General features: G+C 37.2%; 1 protein-coding gene across 2 annotated transcripts in view; it reads right to left on the bottom strand.

The window, feature by feature from the left end:
- The window catches only part of LOC113391690 (uncharacterized), a 239907-nt gene that overhangs the window by 15689 nt on the left and 202207 nt on the right, over positions 1-22011 (bottom strand). The gene's annotated exons all lie outside the window — the stretch shown is intronic.

Genomic DNA, 22011 nt, shown 5'->3' with positions numbered 1-22011 from the left:
GGCGATTCTATATCTCAGAAAACGTGTTCTTAATCAAACTGACATTAGTTGGCAATTCAATTCGTCCTCGGCGTTTTAAGAAAACATCGTGAGGGAACCTACATGACGTATTGAATAAAAATCTGTCAAATGATGGTAATATTCCTTTTGTGAATGTCAAGTTGATCTAACTTATTACGTTATACAGATGAAGTTCAGTCGAAATTTATCTCTTGCTTTGAATTAGACATACGTATATGTCACGGAAAAAAGGTAAATACCGTTAGATTATAATCTATCTCGCGAGATTGTGAACTGTCGAAAGATCGTGAACCTTAACATACTGTTTACAGTTTAACGCATTATTTTTCAGTATTTTTTTTTTATGGCATTGGTTGGCGGACGAGCATATGGGCCACCTGATGGTAAGTGGTCACCACCGCCCATAGACAAAGGCGCTGTAAGAAATATTAACCATTCCTTACATCACCAATGCGCCACCAACCTTGGGAACTACGATGTTATGTCCCTTGTGCCTGTGATTACATTGGCTCACTCACCCTTCTAACCGGAACACAACAATACAGTGTAATGTTATTTGGCGGTAGAATATCTGATGAGTGGGTGGTACCTACCCAGACGGGCTTACACAAAGCCCTACCACCAAGTATTTTATAATCTATCGAAAAATTTACGTAATTTCAGTTAAATTATAAGCACTAACCTAATCTAACCGAAATATCATAAAATATCGAAATTTTTGACGTTTTTTTCTGAGCTAAATCACCGTTCACAATATTTCAGCAGTTTACAACCTCGCGAGATATTACAATCTAACGGTATTTACAATGCATTTAATTGTTCACCCGTCGTCTCTCGGTTATCCATAAGCGTTCCCGTCTGGGTACGCACCGCCCACTCAACATATAGTCAACCGCCTAGCAGCAATGCTTGGCATTGTTGTGATCCGGTTTAAAGGTTACGCAAGCCAGTGTAATTACAAAGGACATAACATTTTTGACCGTCCCTAATGTTGCGCGCCATCACCTAAAAGATACTTTACCGGGAATTCCCACTTGAAAAAAAATATCACGATACTCGCTACCGCTCATCCCTTACGTCATTCCCATACATTTATTAACCTCCATTGTTCAAGTTGGCTTTGTTTTAAAATCGCCAGGTGTTCATTGCGGGTTCCGTGGACTGTGTACTAATTTTTAGGGTACCTCGAGTAGGTACTACATTTTGTATAGGGTCTCGTTTTGTACGTATTTGATTTGTATGGCGTTTTAATGCGAGAGACTATAAATAGTTTTTAGGGTTCCGTGGAAAATGTTTAAATGCAAGTTTTCATTTGAATAAATCTATTAATAAGGGCGAGTCTAATCAATTTTAAATTAGACCAACCTGGGATTTGAACAATAGTGACATTCTTTATCTATACTTCTAGAAATAATTGACAGTCTAAAATTGACTGTCCAAATGAAGTCTATATGTATGTATGAGAGCCGAGACAGCACAGTAGTTAACGTCTCATCTTAACCGATGATAGCGGGTTCAAACCCAGACGAACACCACTGAATTTTCATGTGCTTAATTTGTGTTTATAATTCATCTCGTGCCCGGCGTGAAGTAAAACATCGTGAGGAAACCTGCACGTTACTATTTTCAATGAAATTCTGCCACATATGTATCCACCCATCGGAGCAGTGTGGTGGAGTAGGCTCCCAACCTACTCCTAAGAAGGAAGAGGAGACCTTATCCCAGCAGGAACATACACAAGCATTATACATACCTAAAGTAACAACATTATATTTGTGTGTGTGTATTTCTCTTTAATTTTTTATGTCATCGTATGTCTCCTCTACACTTAAAACTTCTGCTAGAAATTTACTTTAGCAATGTGGCTGTTTCTACAGCTCTTAAAAGATTGCCTATTTTGTAAAATTGTTTCATCTTTATCTGTTCTACGATAAAGTACCTACTAAATTATTCAAATCAAATCAAATATACTTTATTCAAGTAGGCTTTTATGAGCACCGTTGAATCGTTATTTTACATAATTGTATCAAATGTTAAGCTACAACCGGTTCGAAATGTAGATTCACTTGGTGGTAGGGCTTTGTGCGAGCCCATTTATGTTGGTACCACCCACTCATCATATATCCTACCAACGACAATACTAAGGATAGTTTTGTTCTGGTTTGAAAGGTGAGTGAGCCAGTGTAACTGAAGGCACAAGGGACATAGCGTCTCAATTCCCAAGGCTAACGGTGCAATGGCCATGTTTATGAAATGGTTCATATTTTTCTAGCGCCTGTCTTTGGGTAGTGATGACTACGTACAGAAGGGCATTTTGCCCTTCGCCCTACGTTTCTTTTTATATAAATAAAAAGAAACTAAGTGAAACCGGTTAGTAACTCAGTAGATAATATTTCCGAACATTATTATAAGAAAGACGCTTTTTACGTCGACGATACTTTACACTTTCCATTTATATAGGAAATTTCGGAAAAACCAAGAGCACTGTCTACAGGAGAGATTTATAAAGTTACGACTCAAAAGTGTCGACGGCAAACTTATCGTAGTCATATATTGCATATATACTCATAGAGGAAAGAATTTTGCCACCTGTGGGACGAAAGTTATGCTCTAAGTTTCAACCTCCGTTGTCTGTCCGTCCGTCAGTTAAAAAGAGTTATGTGAACGAAATGCGCTATAACTGGAAGTTTATTTTCCACGGTTTTGAATTATTTCATACGAAATTCGAGCTCTTATTTTAACATAAAATGCAAAGTCCTGACTGACTATCAAGTCCAGACGAAGTCCTCATGTAGCAAATCCTAGTCCAGGGATGGACATAAGCCTCTTCAAAGGGGCCGAAAGGTCACGCTAAGCTGTTCACAACCCGTCGGGTCTAGCTGCCTTCTTTAAGGAATACGTAAACGGATGGGCCAATCGCTCTGTTCCTTATGCCTGTGATTACACTGGCTCACTCACCCCTTCAAACCGGTACACAACAATACTAAGTATTGCTTGGCGGTAGAATATATTATGTTAAGTGGGTGGTACCTACCAAGACGGGCCAGTAGAGCCACAAAGTTGATCTCTATCGTGTCTACTGATCTTAATATAGAGTCCGGTCAATCTAGATATTCGGTGATACATAAACTTACAACAAACTGATAATTCATAAAAATGTTCAAAACATAATTATAAATAAAATGTTGCAGTTGCCCACCGTTCCTGTGTATGGATTTTTTTTTACTGAAGGTCAAAGGTAAAAAAGAAATGAATATTTCGCGATTTTCAGCAAAACGGTAAGTTTCGTCATAAAAATACCCCTGACAGAAATTGTTTTCTGGTCTAATTTCAGCAGATTAATATATTTTTAAAGTAAATTGTTAATCTGACAGATAAATAAAATATAACCAGATAAAGGCCTTTGACAAAGGACGCGACGAATTCACAAACGACTTCTCATGTGATTAATTTGTGGTATATAATGAGGCCCTCTCGATCGAGGGCATCATACATTTCATTTCATGATCCGATAAACTTCGCATTAATTCTAAATAATTCCTAATGTCTCAAAGATTACTACATTTTAACTGTATGTATGTAGTAATTATAATCATTATATTATAATCGAATTATGCTCTCTTCAAAGCTCTACTGATCGTGTGTCAACGATGGACGATGTTATGCAAGGATAACCAACAATATATATATATATATATATATATATATATATATATTATAAATGCCAAAGCAACTCTTGTCTGTCTGTTTGTTGCTCTATCAAGGCCAAACCACTAAACCGAATTTATATAGTATATTATACCATAACAGTGACATATTTTATATTCCTTCCAAACAACTATAATATAATTACTCAAGAACTTTTTGATGGATACCTTGGATACCTTGATTGCATGCCTTGGGAATGTGATGATCGCCTCCAGGCTGTTTCAAATAACGAAAAAAATATTTATTATTATTGTAAATTAAATCAATATTTATAAAAAAAACGATATTTAAAAAAAATACCCGCCGAGTTTCTTTCGCCGGTTCTTCTCAGGTCCGAGGTGTTTATCTCCGAACCGGCGAAACCGAGCTAGTGTAGCACTTGTATATTTGAATAAAGATTTTTGACTTTGATATTTTATTTGATTTACGGATCAAAAATCGATTTCAAATCAAATCAAATCGAATCAAATCAAATCAATTTTATTCAAGTAAACTTCACAACGAAGAGTTTTTGAATCGTCAATATTAAAATACTACCACCGTTTCGGAAAGCAGCCTCCAGCGAGAAGAAACGGCAAGAAACTCGCATAGTTGCTCTTTTCAAATAATTAGTGTCCTGTGATGGAACCCGAGCCTAAATCCAGGCGTTTTTATCCAAAAAGTACTCTTTTAATGAATAATAAGACTTATTTATTAATTTAATCTTAATAAACTTTTTAAATTTCGTAAACGGTAAATTGGTTACATTTCCCGGTATCTTATTATATATGCGTATACCATTGCCCAAAAACGTTCTCTGTACCGTATGCAAACGGAAAGTGGGGGTTATAAGTTTATTCTTATTTCTTGTATTAATAGTATGTATATCAGCTTTTATGGAATACTTTTGTATATTACATATACATAGTATTATATACTTTTGTATATTTCGAACATAGATCCCACCAAAGAGAACGGGCGAGGTGACTTTTGGTCGAATTTACAAACCTAGTACTTATTCTTTAGAAATTATGTATATACTCATCTTATTTACATATATATACGTATATATATATTTCCATTGCAAGAATAACTGGCCAGATATATTGTATGTCATGACAGATGAATCAATGGTCCACCTGAGCATATTGACATTACTTGGTGGTAGGGCTTTGTGCAAATCGTCTGAGTAGGTACCACCCACTCATCATATTGGCGACGTAAGGAATGGTTATATAGTATTCGTTATATCGTCAATGTATATGAGCGGTGGCGACCACTTACCAGCTTCTTTATAAAAAGAATGACTAATTAAAACTTGGGATGTAAAATATAATACTTCTTGTGTCTGTAATTACACTAGCTCACTCACCGTTCGAATCTGTACAAAGCAGTGGAGAGTGCAACAAAACAATAGAATGTTTTTTTTTATGTAACTCTCAGCGCACTCAGGAAGCAAGTAAAAATAAAAAGTAGAGTAACGCGTCCTACTGCCGCTCGCATGGTGGAGTAACCTCCAAATGGACTTATAATGGACCACCAGCGGCCGATTTGTCTTCGAATCGAGCAAGAAATTGATAATAAGCACTGAAGCCCATGACAATTACGTGTTGTTTATCTGAGTTTGAACCCGCGACTTGCGGTTAATATTCACGCGTCAACCGCCCACCTCGGTTCTCACTCCGAAACGTTTCGCTCAAAATAATTCCTTTAAAACTTTAATAAATTCATGGCGAGTCAGCTCTGTTGCATAAAGCGGTCCCATCTAAACGCGCCAGGAAATAATATGATAGAGTTACATTTTCTGAATTCGTAATGAACTCGCCTCATTTACCGTCCAATCTTTTGTCTCTTTCTATCGCATACATCCACCCTGTCGGACCGGGTACATCATATTTTCGTCAAACACGTATTCTAAGGGGTGTGACGTGAATGTTTTCAACTCATTTGTTATATTGTAAAGCTTTATGAACTCTAACGCTTACGACATAAGGTTTCTATTGTCCGAACACATTAAATTCCTGCATTAGCTTATTAATTTTCCATTCAATAAAGTGCTGCATATTCGTGAAATATATTTTATGATTGAATATTCTGCGCTCACCTGAAAGATTCAACTGGTTTTCATATTTTCGGAAATTTATTATTCATCGAAGGTATTTAATAAAATTATAAAGACGTAGTTTTCTTATATTTAATATTTAATCGTTTATATTGATCGATTGAAAATATTGGATGTATCCCATTAAGTTAGGGGTTAAGGTGAGGGGTACATGTCAGTCACCTCCTCGTGGTGTACCCTGGGCAACGGGGCCGGCTTGAGCTTGCTCGTCGGCCACGGCTAAGACTGGCGGGAGGGATGCCGAGGGGCCGCTCCTGGTACGTCCCTGATCGGCGTCAGGGCGGACCACGTGAGTGGCCTCGTTGGCTAGGAGGGAGTGGGAGGGCTCGCTACTCGAGCCTCCCAGGTGTTTTACACCGGCGGTCAGCGGCGGATCCTACCATCTTATCCGCCGCAGGGCGTCAGCTTCGTTGACGCCCAGCCTCCAGTGGCGGACTCGGGGGAGTTCGCCACATTCCCACGTGGAGGATGAGGGGGAAGGCGCGCACCAGGCGCGCTTTCCATGAATATTCAGCCGCCTTACGGCGGCTGCCGCTGGTGGGGTCGCGGTTGCATGCCCTTGGCGATCCCGTGGCCTCACCACTCGGCGGCATGGTGGAAACCCGAGGATGGTTTTAGTGGGTAGGACGCACCCATTCGCATATCGCATTCGAAATTTTTAATTTCGCTGATACTGAGAAAATCTTTCGCCGGTTCTTCTCAGTTCCGAGGCATTTATTTCTGAACCGGTGGTAGATCTTTGACTATCAATAAACAAGTGTATCAAACACTTCTATAATGAATATTGATTTCTGACTTTGACTTGATAGGCAAGACGTTCATATAAAATGTTCCGAAACATAAAATAACATCGATAAAATTAAATATAAAATACACCAAGGACGAATCAGATGTGTAGAGTTAAAATAAAAAAAAAACTATGTATATATACTTTTTTTTAGCATTAGCAGCCTGTAAATTTCCCACTGCTGGGCTAAAGGCCTCCTCTCCCTTTGAGGAGAAGGTTTGGAGCACATTCCACCACGCTGCTCCAATGCGGGTTGGCGGAATACACATGTGGCAGAATTTCGTTGAAATTAGACACATGCAGGTTTCCCCACGATGTTTTCCTTCACCGCCGAGCACGAGATGAATTATAAACACAAATTACTTAATATTAATCTATGTAACGTAATTGTATATATATACTTATATACCGAAAAAAAAAAACGCATTTATGAAACAATCTTTCAACTCACATTTTAAAATAATAAATATAGTGACCTACTTCTTCATTAATTTAAAAGTGCGACGACACAGAACTGTCAAAATAATCCCTCCGACACTTGAAAGCGGCTCGTGGAAAAAACGATTAGAGCTAAATTATTATTGATTTTTCACGGAAAAATGCTCTCTTCCTCCATCAGAAGAACGAGAAGGTAGAGCACAATATCATATAGTAATATACTAAGCATTGAAAATATACAATTTGTTTACAAAAAAGCCTGCGACAGCTTTCAAAGTAAACACTTTTTTGTTTAAAACAATGCAGAAATGATTTAGCCGTCACTCTTGTTTAATATACAGGGTTATTGGTAATTCGACGTATTCCCGTTAGGAGGTGATGGGGGTGACTCTTTTCGATAATTTTAACCCCCATGTGCATAATGCAAAAGTGAGTTATCGAGTTTTTTAGATTTTTTCAAAATAAGTCAAAAATGCAACTTCTAAAATTTATTGTAAAAAAAAGTTTCGATTAAAATCTACGTGAATGTATCAAATTTATTACTTCAAATCTTAAATCTATAAAAACTGATTTACTAGTAAACGATGGACACATTATTAGAATACACGTAGATCAAAATCACAATCGTAAATTTCCTCATAGACATAGACATCTTGCCTTACGAAATTTTCATACGTAAACATATTTCGCTATATTCCTGTTCGATACGATGGAAAAACGTACAGGATGAAGATAATCGGCTAAGCGCGGAAATTGGTAAAAAAACTGTATCTCTGTTTTTGTAAAACTGAAAAAAAAAAATCTTACTTGTACCGGATTATTGCGTACACCTGAATCTCAACGGATGATTGTCGGTTCAAACTCAGGCAAGCCCCACTGAATTTTCATTAAATGAAAATTACAGACAGATCAAATTTTGATCCATTTGTGTTTATAATTTATGCCCACACTGCTCATACATCTCATTCTACCAAATATAATCCATCAACTACCTGATAAAAGATTATACTATATACTATCTGATAAAAGATTACGTACGAAACAAAAGATCGTGGTGTATGTTCGTTGATTTTTCTTCAGGACAAATAACTTCACTGTACTTAATATTAATCTATGTAACGTAATTGTTGGAAAAGTCCACTATTTCCTCAAAAACCGGCAACCCACAAACCCCCAGTGTTGGATATGTCCAAGGACGGTGGTAGTCACTCTCCATCAGGTGTGCCTCCTGCTATTTTGCCACCTATTCAAAAAAAAACCTAGTTCTACCTACTAAAGACCTACTACCTCCTAATGAGTTAATAGTGAATCAGTCAGTACTACTGTACCTACTGGTACTTAGTTTTTTTTTATGTTATAGGTGGCAAACGAGCAGGAGGCTCACCTGATGGAAAGTGACTACCACCGCCCATGAACATCTGCAACACCGGCGGGCTTGCAGGTGCGTTGCCGGCCTTTCAGGAAGGAGTACGCTATTTTCTTGAAGGTTCCCAAGGCGTATCGGTTCGGAAAAACCGCCGGCGAAAGCTGATTTCATAGAGTGGTTGTGCGAGGCAGAAAATGTCTTAAGAATCGCGCTGTTGTGGATTTTGTCATGGTTGTGTTCCGGTTTGAAAGGCTGTTGAGCTATTGTAAGATTTTTTATACTGTCAAAACATTTCAGTGACAAAATCTCTTATAAAGACCTACATAAATTGTTAACATACCCGAAATCGTGTTACCGTTTCGGCGGAAAACATCAAAGCAACGGCCGCGTTGCATATATTTAATAGTGAGTGAGTGCTGAGTGCACGCTTGTTCAGTTGGAAACAGAGCACGTCTGAAACCTGGACGAACGAATTAACCGCAACGTTAATAGTCTTATATCACACCCGAAGTGTACTTTGGGACTCGAGCGAAGTGAATTTAATAATCGATATATGTGTGTCGAATACGAATACAAATATGAAATAAGAAATTTCATGCCCGAAATTCTAAATATATAATGGATAATTTTAATAAAAAAACCAGCCAAGGGCGAGTCGCACTTGGGCATAATGGGTTCCGTATCTATAAAAAAGAAAAGAAATCATGTCTGTTGTGTGGGAAACCTCTTAAATATTTAGTTTATTCTGTTTTTAGTATTTGTTGTTATAGCGGCAACAGAATTACAGTGTGCCGTCGACCTTGTGAACAAAGATGTCATGTCCTCCCTAGTGCCTGTAGCTGGCTCAGTTACCCTTCAAACCGGAACACCATCAAACACAGTATTGTTGTTTGGCGGTAGAATATATGAGTGGGTGGGTACCACCCAACGGACTTATACAAAACCGTACCACCAAGTTATTTATCAACGTTCCTCAAATTATTGATATATAATTTTAATTCGTTGCCAATAAATTGAAAAAAAAATGTCGGCGACTTGTAAATGTCTGAGTACTGCAAATATAGAGATAGAAACAAAAATCGCCAACTATTTAAACGAAAATACACCTTAATAACAACAAACTTTGTTGTATGAGTCTTCCTTTGAGTATCTATACTAACATTATAAAAGTGAAATTAACTCTGTCTGCCTGTCTGTCTGTTTTTTTTTTTTTATAGTAGAGGTGGCAAACGAGCAGGAGGCTCACCTGATGGAAAGTGACTACCACCGCCCATGGACATCTGCAACACCAGGGGGCTTGCAGGTGCGTTGCCGGCCTTTCAGGAAAGAGTACGCTCTTTTCTTGAAGGTTCCTAAGTCGTATCGGTTCGGAAAAACCGCCGGCGAAAGCTGGTTCCACAGAGTGGTTGTGCGAGGCAGAAAGTGTCTTAAAAATCGCGCTGTTGTGGATTTTGTCTGTTGCGCTTTTAAAGCCAAACCACTGAACCGAAATTGATGAAATTTGGGATGAAGCAAGCTTAAACCCCAAGGACATAGGGTACTTTCCACAAACCTACGAAAGATCGCCCCCTCCCCCTAAACGCTCGCACAAAAGCTAGTTCTTGAAAGTTTCGAATTTCACCATTAACGCCCTGTTGAAATATTCCTATATAAACAAATCGATTGTTATATTTTTCCTTATTGAATGGAATGGAAATTTGCCATTCCCAGTAAACCTGGTCACCCTACTTCAACATCGGCTTGTTTACGTCATTATAAAATGGCAATTACGGCGGAATCTATTTACGAATCTATTTTTTTACCGGAGTAAGTGCGATTTGATTACGCATTGTTTATAAAAACATCTCGAATTTATAAAAAAAAATATTTACGATATACGACCTTTTTCAATTAAGTGCTTTTTATTCCTATATAGTATATAATAAATGTGTTTTAAACAATGGTCGTTAGTTCAATTTGTACGAAGAAAGGATCATGGAGAAAGTAAACATCGTTATGTAATCTAGATTTTATTATATTTATGTAATCTTAAATAGTCAGACAGACTGGCAAGTAGGTAACATGACCATGGTGACCATCCCCAAAAAACCATCCTGATTTTTTTTTAAGCTCTAGATGGCAAACGGGCAGGAGGCTCACCTGATGGAAAGTGACTACCACCGACTACGGGCAGCTGCAACACCGGGGGATTTGCAGGTGCGTTGCCGGCCTTTAAACGTATAGGCTCTCTTCTAGAGGGTTCCCAAGTCGTAACGGTTCGGAAAAACCGACGGGAGATGTTTGTTCCACAGAGTGGTTGTTCGAGGCAGAAAAGGCCTTAGAAATCGCGCTGTTGTGGATTTTCGGACATCTAGGAAGGTTCGGATGGAACTTGAAAATTTTGTCCGATCTAGACATCCGTATCCATCCCATACTTGCCACCTTTTTTAAATCATCCGTCCACCTTGCCACGGGCGTCCTAACTTTGTCTAAGCGCGGTCAAGGCGCCTAGAGACATGACCAGCCTACAGCCACTTCAGTGAACTCATTCTTAATAAATACGTGTAAAACTTCTATATTGAATAAAAACTTTTGACTTTGACTTCATTGGTACTAAATTAGGCTTCGTTTTCAAGAAAACGTTTACGTACCGTCATTTGTATATAATTGTAACGAAGCGAGTAACCCAGCGGAAAACGAGTTCAACGAGAAGACTACACTCTATCATGATTTGTGGTAGTTCTTTGTACTGGGTCGTCTGGCTATCATGACAGAAGATTTATGGTAGGTATTTGTCACCTACTCAACCGATATTATATTGGCAAATAGTGTTGCTATGACATAGTATTGCTTAGTGTTATTGAGTTCTGGTTTGAAGGTTGAACCATTATAACCACAGGCACAAGGGAATACACATCTCAGATACAAAAGTCTGTGGCGCATTGGTGATATTAAAAATTGTTGATCTTTCTTCCACCACCAATGTCTATGTGGTCACCACGGCAACCATTTATCAGGTGGCCCATTTGCCATTCCTCCTACTAGCATGACATAAAAAAGGATAAAGAAAACGAAAAATGGATGTCATTGATTAAACACCTCCGTGGTCGAGTAATGCGTACACCGGTTTTCATGAGTACGCCACTCCGAAGTCCCGGGTTCGATTCCCGGCCGAGTCGATGTAGAAAAAGTTCATTAGTTTTCTATGTTGTCTTGAGTCTGGGAGTATGTGGTACCGTCGTTACTTCTGATTTTCCATAACACCAGTGCTTTAGCTACTTACATTGGGATCAGAGTAATGTATGTGACGCTGTCCAATATTTATAAAAATAAAAAAACAGATACATTGTCAGGAAAGCAACACGATTCACAAACAAACGTCTGCAGCTACGTTGACTCACGTCCAAACGTAACAGAGCCTGAAGTTTACGTAACGCAACATTCCACGATAGCAACGTTAATGTGCTTTTAAACGTTACCAAACAAAACAAGTTTATTTGAGTTCGTAATAATGATTAATTCGTGAATTATGATACGCCGGAGACATACGCATTAATGATCTGAATTTGATACCATTAAGTAAATTACTTCGTGTGACATACGGACAAATCACGTGACATATTGAAGTTTGTTCCATACCGGACCGCCCCGACCAGCTCGTTCCCTATACTCATCTATCTCCCCCCTAGCTGCGCCCGCATTAACTAAACAGCTGACGTGTTTATTTATTATATTAATAGCCGTCCTAGTACGGACGAAATATAATTATTATTAATAAAATTTTTATCCTGTAACCCGATTTCTGTGACATTTACATACGCAAAGTTTCATCGAAATCGATCCAGCCGAATTTCAGCCGATCGGGACCGGCGATATTAAAAGTACCCCTCCCAGTTTCGTACGGACGAAATAGAAGTATTATTATTATTATTATTTTAATCCTGGAACCCGATTTCAGTATCGCTTGCACACGCAAAGTTTCATCAATATCGATCCAACTGCATAGATGGTCAGTGACATACGAACGTACAGAACAACGTAAAGGTTATACCTAAAGACTGATGAAAAATATCACAAGGATTAATTTTCGCCGTAACGGCAAATGGCGTGACTATCTCTTATCAATACCCCCTCCCCCCTGCGCGACCGCAATCTAATCGTTGTGCCTTTATCTGACGGACCCGTTTAAAATAAACAAACAGAACCGGATATAAAAACTAGTATCATGAAACGAAACAAGCGTAAAATAATGCTACAGTTGATCGAACACAATCACAATTGTTAGGGGGGCTTATCTCGGAAGCGATCGACTATTATGTCTGTTTGTAAGCTCGCCATAACTCGGAAACGCCGATCGTTACCGTATGCTTAATGACGTTAGACATTTAGATGTTTATCTTTGATTGTTTTATTACCTTAATTTTTTTTGTTTTTTTTTTTTTGTTATTACGATGTTAACATTACATTAAATTTATTTTTATTCGATGATTGCTTTATAAAGGGGGAGAGATTCAAACGATCATAGAGAACGCGTATTCGAAATTCGAATACCACTCTTTTTAAATTACAGCATAAGGTGTTCGATGGTAATGATAATTGCCATACAGCCTTACTTTTTTCATACGATATATAAAAAATAAATTATAAATGATTATTACACTTTAAAAAAAAATGATATTCTACATTCCGGACCTGGTTAGCTTTAAGTTTTATACAAACATTTAAAATTACATTAAAAACGTGCTTGTAAAAGCATATATCGTACTTCATAAGTACATTTTCGTACACATTAAAATTGACTGTAAATACAGTATAAAGTAAATTACGTTTACGACAGACAGAGGCTTTAAAAAAAACCGAAATGATTTTTAAATTAACTTCAATTATATTTAAACTCATTACAAATTAATCCTACGAACTGTGATTCCACTTCAAAGTGAGAATATGGAATGATCATTCTCACAATTTTATCATTAAAAATGACTTTGTAAAACGGTTACATAATTGCTGCATTGACGATTTAACTATATCAAATATAATTCAATAGAAATGTAACGTCGGCGTTCCTCATTTGATAGTTATATGTAATTAGTATATAGACATTGTTTTGCAGACGGTACTTTGTATCTGGGTGTAAAACATCTATCCCAAGGTCAGTACTCACCGAGACGGGCTCACGTAAGGCCTCACACCGAGATATATATTACAATAACCACTATTTCCAGATCTTATATATTAAATGCGATATATGTATATAAGTATGTATGAGTGTGTATATATATACACGATGCTCATTGATTCTAACTAATATTAGGCGACGGAAGTGAGTTTGTCTGTTCGTTATGCTTTCACATATTGACTAATCAGATACTCTACCGCCAAACAGCAGTAGTCAGTATTGTTGTGTTCCGATTTGAAGGGTCAGTGAGCCAGTGTAACTACAGGCACAAGGTTTCTTAGTTTCCGAGGTTGGTGGCGCATTGGCGATGTAAGGAATGGTCAATATTTCTTACAGCACCTTTGTCTATGGGCGGTGGTGACCACTTACCATCAGGTGGCCCATATGCTCGTCCACCAACCAATGCCATAAAAAAATAAAAAAATAATCACATTATTACCTGAACCAACCCCCCCCCCCCTCTCACACGCGATCGGATACAGCTTGTCTATATTTCGAATTGTCTACAATGCTTCTATCAAAGTAACTGTATTCTACCTGTTTTTGGAACGAAGTTCTTTTAAGCGACTTACTGCAGAGTTATAGAAATCGTATAAAAACGTAATAAAAATACATTATTCGAGAGAAAGAGAGAGAAAGGTCTTTGTCTCTTTCGTCTCAAAGATTGTTAATTTATTGTATATGTTATTTAATTTATAATATATAGCGCGAATTCGACGAATTTCCTTTCTTTTTTTTTTTTGACAGCTTAGATCTTAAATTACCGTCGATTCGGAAGAGTACCACTGCCTTATTCTATAACATGGTCTAAATAATCTGGATTCCCTAAAAGTTATGAAAAGCTACTAAGCAGAGAATTAAGACGCCGCAATGGACAGTATTCACGATTTAAATTGATCAACATTAATCGCTCGATACGAAACATAAAACGTACGAAATTTTAAATTTAATAAAAAAATTTTTTTTCTTTTATAAAACATACGTTTGGCGGACAGCCAAATGGTTCACCTGATAATAAGGCGCCACCACCCATAGACACTGGAAATTTGAACCATTCCTTACAAATACAATGCGTCACCAAACTTGAGAACTAAGTCGTTATATCCCTTATGCCTGTACACTGGCTCACTGACCCTTCAAACCGGAACACAAAGAAAGAAAGTACTCAAAAATCTGTTCAAAATTTATTAAAACAGTTTTCCCGTTTAGCAATTCAAACATATCACATGATCGAGATTTGTTTTTTTGAATCGGTCACATCTCGCTTGAAACCGTCCAAGTCCGACTCGTCACGACGAGGGGACAAGCTCTAGACGTGAGATCGTATTATGCAATTGAATATGTCAAATACAATTGTACCACAATTTAACTAAACGACGACGACAAGTTACCGAGACGTGCAGTATTATCATAATATACTAAGAACTCGGGAGTTGATTGTGGGAATTATTTTACGCTGCGCCTGCGCACAAACGATTTCATAAGAATTGAAAACAATATTGTCTACCCACTTAATACGAGGTAGTGTTGTTTTTATTTAGTTCAATCATTATTTATAGATGTATTTTTTTTTATATTAAAGTAAATTTAAATTATATTTCGACTGCCTCGTTGCTGAGGTCCTGGGATCAAATCCAAGTCCGGGCGATTAAGAAGGTATCGGGTTGTTGTATCGATAAATTTTTAATAAGAGCCCAGTGTCTGGAATTTAGCAGTGACTTCTGTGCCGCGGAAAACGTGTTAAGGCGTTGGTCATGCGCTTTGAACTCTTTCCTTTTTTTAAAAATATAATAGAGAGCATTAGCATTAGCAGCCTGTAAATTTCCTACTGCTGGGCTAAAGGCCTCCTCTCCCTTTGAGGAGAAGGTTTGGAGCATATTCCACCACGCTGCTCCAATGCGGGTTGGCGGAATACACATGTGGCAGAATTTCGTTGAAATTAGACACATGCAGGTTTCCTCACGATGTTTTCCTTCACCGCTGAGCACGAGATGAATTATAAACACAAATTAAGCACATGAAAATTCAGTGGTGCCTGCCTGGGTTTGAACCCGAAACCATCGGTTAAGATGCACGCGTTCTAACCACTGGGCCATCTCGGCTCATAATAATAGAGAGACTACTGGCAAATGGTCATCACCGCCCAGAGACATTAGACCGTAAATCGGCAATGCGTCACCAATACTGGCCCAGTCTCCCTTCAAACCCGAACACACCAATACTAACTAGCACTGTTTGGTAGAAAGGGTGATAAATAAGAGAACTTACCGAGGCTTTCACAAAGTCTACGATCACCAAGCAAACGAATCGAGCTACTTTGATTTTATCTCTTAAATACAAACAAACCGACGTACTAATTTTATTTTTGTTCATTCAACTTCCCAATAGTTACAATTCAGTTACAACTGTTTCAAATAATCCGCAGGCCAATCTCATTTCAATTCAAAGGGCGTTTTAAATGTTATATAAATAAAATGAACCCCTGTATATAAATAAATTGAAATTAATAAGTCCGTAATTGTGTCTGAGGTTGGGGACACCTGCGCGTACTGCGGCGGGACGATCTTGATACTTTAGCCATTTATAACTAGACTACGCTGTAACTTAATAGAGTAATAAATTAATTACTTAAACCTTTCTTTTAGTTTTATACCAAAAGTTTTGTTTTCCTGAAATTAATTACAAAGTTTTTATTCAGAATGTGAACCACAAGTGAAAATTACTTTTTAGAGAGAATATACTAATACTATCTGACTTCATAGCCGCAAATAACAATGAACAATAACATTAATTACTTTAAATGAATACTATAATGAATAAACAAAAACGATAAATTCTCTACGAGTGAAATTTGATATCCGAAGCACCCAAACTTCGCGCAAAAATGTAAGCCAGAACCGCTGTGACAGACGATCGCGCGATTCTTTTTTTAATATATTATAAAGTATTGATGCGTTAGGCGACAAAAATTTATGTATATTAAAAACGAATGCTTTAAGAAAACATATATATTATATAACATCAAAAAAATTATTATAATATGTCAACGAATAAAAGTGTCTTTGAAGAAAACAGCTCAGTAATACTTCACAGCTGTGCAATGGCGTTCCTCTCAATTTCCACGAAGCTCTTATAAAAACATATTCCACTCTATATCATCTCGGCGAGTCAAACAAATAAATACACGAACAATATTATACACTAGAACATTTCAAATAAATTACAAGAAATATGAAAGTCTCAAGACTATAAGCCGCACTACAGACCGCTAGACAGGGACACAGGTGTGCCATCGAGACGTTTTTCTTGCCGTGAGCCTCTAGAGCCGTCGCGTTATAGCGATGGGACACTTCACGATGAAATTCATATCGACTTAGTTAAAACAAATATTTACTTTAAACTTATAATATTACTCGGAGCCATGATGGTCCATTAGAAGCAACAATCTTAGCCGAAAAACCCAGGATCAAATTCGAAACCATCGTGAAAAAAACATGTGTCAGATAAAAACTCTGTAACATGGTGGAATAACTACAGGTACACAAAAGGAGAGTAGGAATTCACAGAGGAGTGAAACGTTTATTTAATTTTCTTTCGACATCATTTTCCTTTATTCAAGTTGCCTCTTACAAACTTTATTTTAGCTTATACGACCACACTGCTTAGACGTACATGTGAATTAATTTCATCGAAAATATGTACTTTGAAAATTATAATGATGTTGTCCTGACCGATTTAGTTCACGGCGGTCAACATCAAAGGAGAACAACCCACCACGCTCTATTTCTTCTCTCTCATAATCCGATGGGACAGCAAGTCCGACACGACCGGAAAGAGTTCAGATACAGAACTGTCTTTACGTGCTTTCCGAGGCACGAGACTGTACACACTTCTAACTCCCAGACTCCGGGCCGTTACTGAGAATTGTTCGATAGAAAAACTCAATAACTTTTTATTGACCCTTTTTTTTTTTTTTTTTCTCGCTGGAAAAACGCGTTACGCGCTTCCCCCACGTGATGGAAGGTGGGGGGGTGTGTGGGACTCCCCGGAGCCCTGGACGCCGAGTGCGCCCAGGTACGCCGGGTTTACCCACTAAAAAACCAGCGGTACCCTCTCCGTCTTTCGGCGGGCGCCACGGGATCGCTTGCGCATGCTACCGTGACGCCCTGACGGTCGGCCCGCCTATGCGGGCCTCCAACACCTAGAGGAGGTTCTCGGGGTACTGAGACCCCCCCTAGTCCCTGCGACGCCTATTGAGGCGGGGGGAGAAGGTGCGCGTAGCGCTAAACTTTTTATTGACCCAATCTAAGGCTTTGAACCCAGAATCTCGAGATCTGTGATCGAGATCTCATTAGACGAGTCAGTAATTATAAGTATCGTAGTTAAATATACTTTACAGTACGAAATGTTATAGCAAAAAAAATATATAAACGACAGCGAAACAACAAGCGATTCGAAAAACGAATCGAACGTTCTTTAAAAAAAAAAGAAAACCAATCATATCGATAAATGAACGCCCGTCACTAAAGCGAAGCATCTATCAAACTATGACAAATATTGTTTTTAAGAGAGGGAATCTCAACACAAACACAGAGAGAATTGTAGTCGATACATACGAATAAAAAACTTTGATACAAGATAATATTTTTTAAACTTCTATCAGTGGTAGGATTTGATAGCGGGTTTGATTTTTAAATGATGAATATTTTTTTATATTACACAAATATAACAATCCAGCGGTAAAAGGTAATATCATTACATTATTATAATTTAAATACTTCAAGTAGTCTTTTACAAGCACCTCTAGATCGACACTTTACACAACTGTATTAAAAGTAAAGCTACCACCGTTTCGGAATGCAGATTCTACCGAGAACAACCGGCATGAAGCTCAGTAGTTACTTTTTCCAACATTTGAAATACAAAGTTATGTTAGTTAAATACAAATATAAATGTATATAAAGTCAACGAGTACTCCACGCTTTTAGCATCTAAATATACATTTAAGAGCGATATGTGCTCAGTGTATTTATAAATAATACACAGAGCACACACACATATTCTAAACGTTTGTAAAATAAAACATTCGTAAAATTACAAATCAGTGCGTTGTTAACACAATATACAATACAATTCAAGTAATTTACTTTGTGGTAGTATTCTGTGCAGCTTAGGTAGGTATCGACCACTCATCATATTTCGCCAAACAGCAAAACTTTGTATTATTGTATTCCGGTTTGAAGGGTGAGTGAGCCAGTGTAACTACAGGCACAAGGGACATAACATCGACGATGTACGGAATGTCTAATATCTTACAGCGCCATTGTCTATGGGTGGTGGTAACCACTTGACCAACAGGTGGTCCATTTGCCCGTCCGCCTACACATACAATAAAAATAAACTTTACATAACACGTAAGGATCCTATTAAAGCGAATAGTAATTTTCTAAAATTACAGTAATTCTCCACGTATTGGAGTCGTGTGGTTAATTAACAAAACTGAATTGTCATCATCGTCCTCCTGCCCTTATCCCAATTTTACTTGGGGCCTACGCAGCATGTCTTCTCCTTCCATACTTCTCTGTCGGACTTCATCTCACTAGTAACATTCTTTCTAACCATATCGTCTTTCACACAATCCATCCATCGTTTCTTTGCAGAGCCGGACCGTAAGGTTAGGGGGCCCTGGGCTAACACTACTTAGGGAGCCCCTACGTGTTACCTAGGACATATCTGAACGTAGAATTGAATTAAATTATTGAATGGGTTTGATTAATTGCAGGACTCGCAGGGCTGCAAACCATACGATCTGTTTAATATTATTAATTAATTATTAATTAATTATATTAATTTACATTATCGTCTATTTTTGACTTTGAAATGACCTAGCTGGGGCCCCTTGAATGCACGGGGCCCTGGGCTGAAGCCCAAAAAGCCATATGGTAAATCCGGCGCTGTTTCTTTGGTCATCCCCTACCTCCACATCCATGCTCAAGACCTTCCTCACAACATGGTCCTCATTCCTCCGCATAGCTGAATTTTATTATTGCTAGATTATTGTGCGTAATAACTTACAAAACCAAACTTTTTGTACCATAGACTTTCGTACATTGCTAGAGTACGAATGAGAGCGGTTACAATTTTCTTTTTTGACACCATTGTTTTTTTCCACAGAGATAGTAGATTAAACAGCCTTCACAAATGTATATTTCTTTTTTTTTTAAATATAGTTTTTTCTCAATACGCAACCAACACAACAATCATTTCACGATTGAGGTGTTTCATTCCGTGTTAAGCCTTGTATGGGATGATTTTAACAATAAAGAAGCACTTATACCTTGAAGCACTTCGAACGATTAAACATGTTTCTATTAAATATCTTCTACGTACGTACGTACGTATTATAAGAGTATCTTACCCTTCGTGTCCTGTTTAACGTACGTACATCATTTTAGTTGTGTTCATCTCTGTATTTATCACTTACCTGTAACAAAAAAAAAAAATTAATTAAAAAAAAAAATCGATAATACAGCACTATAAAATAATTAAAAAAGTATTTTTTTTATTGTGAAGTTACTACGTTATATAGGATATAGTCTAGATGCTATCTTTGTGAGCTCTCTCAGGCTGCAACAAAACAAATCCACCCTCTCGTCTATCACGTTGAGGGTACTTGACGTACATAAATATATTATTAATAATAGGAATTATTCATAAATAAACAACTTTAATACCGTTATGAAATATAAAAATAAAGTAAACCTTATATGAAAAAAAGAAGTAAACCAATAGTAAACTATATACGAGTATATAGTAAGTTTTGTAATATATATAATATCTATAAAGCGTTTTGAAGATTTAAACTCCAAGGGGGAGGAAATGGGATCTGTATCATACTTTATACTTCACGCGTACAATTTCGGGACGGACAGATAGTACACAGTAGTAACTATTAATCAAAATATAACTTTAAATATTTTTTTCATAATATAATATATGCTATGATCTACTATATGATCATACTACTATACAAAGGTTCTCCGACCATTGAAACGATACGAAGTATTGCCGAAAATTTAATTTTGAATTTCTTTTTCAATAATTTATAAACTCGATATATGCAATGGGCATTCACAAGTGCATCCGTAAACACAAGTGACTCTATTCCCTCACTCTCACGTCCTTCGGCACTTTCCGAAGCACGAGACTGTACAACTTCTAAACTTCGGACTAGTACTATGAATTTCTGGACTGGAAAACTGGACCCGAGGATTATAACTCGAAACATACAACCTTACAAACAGCCACTAGCGACGAGCCCAACGACACAATTACAAGCTTAATACACTTCGAAATTCAAAATACTAATTCTAAACGTTACGACTTTTTTATTTAAAAAAAAAAACGTCCCAATGAAAACAATAAAAATGTTTCTTTATGATATCTTTTTAAAATCCTCCTTTTAAAATCTATAGAAATTCCACAGTTTAAAAATTTTCACTTAGCCTGTATAATGTATTTGACAGCTCTTTTTGAACACCACTGGCTTCCTGCCATTTTCTTATCTGTGTAATAAAATTTTGTGAAATCCAAGATGGCCGACGCTCGGCGTTTGCTATCTACACCTTTAAAGTAAAATATCGTTGGTTCGTTCAGCCCTGGCTATGTAGGGATTGTAAAACTTTTTTTTTTTATTGAAAGCGAAATAAACGCCTCTATCATTAACATAAAAATATTTTATTATTTTTTTCTAGACTATAGATTATGAATACTTATATTTTTTTTTTATGGCATTGGTTGACACAAAAAATTGGTTTATATAAGTCTTGTCATCGATATCCACAATCAAAATCTTTTTAGCTCTAGAAATAATTATTATGCTCTGTTAGTAATATTAGTATTATTATTGTTGTATTTTTATCTTTAGAGGATTACAATTGTTAATCAAAATACTCTTTATTGTACATCAATAAACAAATACATAAGCCACATTCAAGAAAAATGCCCAAGAGTCGGTATTATCGTTAAAACAGCGATGTCTTTCAGGAAGCCCTAAGGTAGAGAAAAAAAAACCCAAAGGTAATGAATTGTTGTGTTCGCTTAATACGTTTAGATTTAATTTTTAAGGAACTCAGCTGTAAATACTTTTACCACACTGCAGTTCGTTTAATTTTGATAAATTTGTTTTTGTGAACATACCGATGGAGTTTCCAATGTGTACACATTTTTCTATTGGGATATCTTTGAATATCAAGTTAAGAAAAAGTTGAAAAACACCAATTCATCCTTCCATGGGTAAGGTGTTCGCTTCTATTTTAAAATCTCTCAAATATTTATAGGAAATTAATCTCTCACACACACACACTCACACACACACACACACACACACACACACACACACATCAGCCCGCATTCGTCCACTGCTGGACATA

This window comes from Vanessa tameamea, chromosome 30 (assembly GCF_037043105.1).
Source record: "Vanessa tameamea isolate UH-Manoa-2023 chromosome 30, ilVanTame1 primary haplotype, whole genome shotgun sequence".
NCBI classification, from domain to species: Eukaryota; Metazoa; Arthropoda; class Insecta; order Lepidoptera; family Nymphalidae; genus Vanessa; species Vanessa tameamea.
The sequence above is the reverse complement of the archived record's forward strand: the minus strand, read 5'-3'. Positions and strand labels throughout refer to the sequence as shown.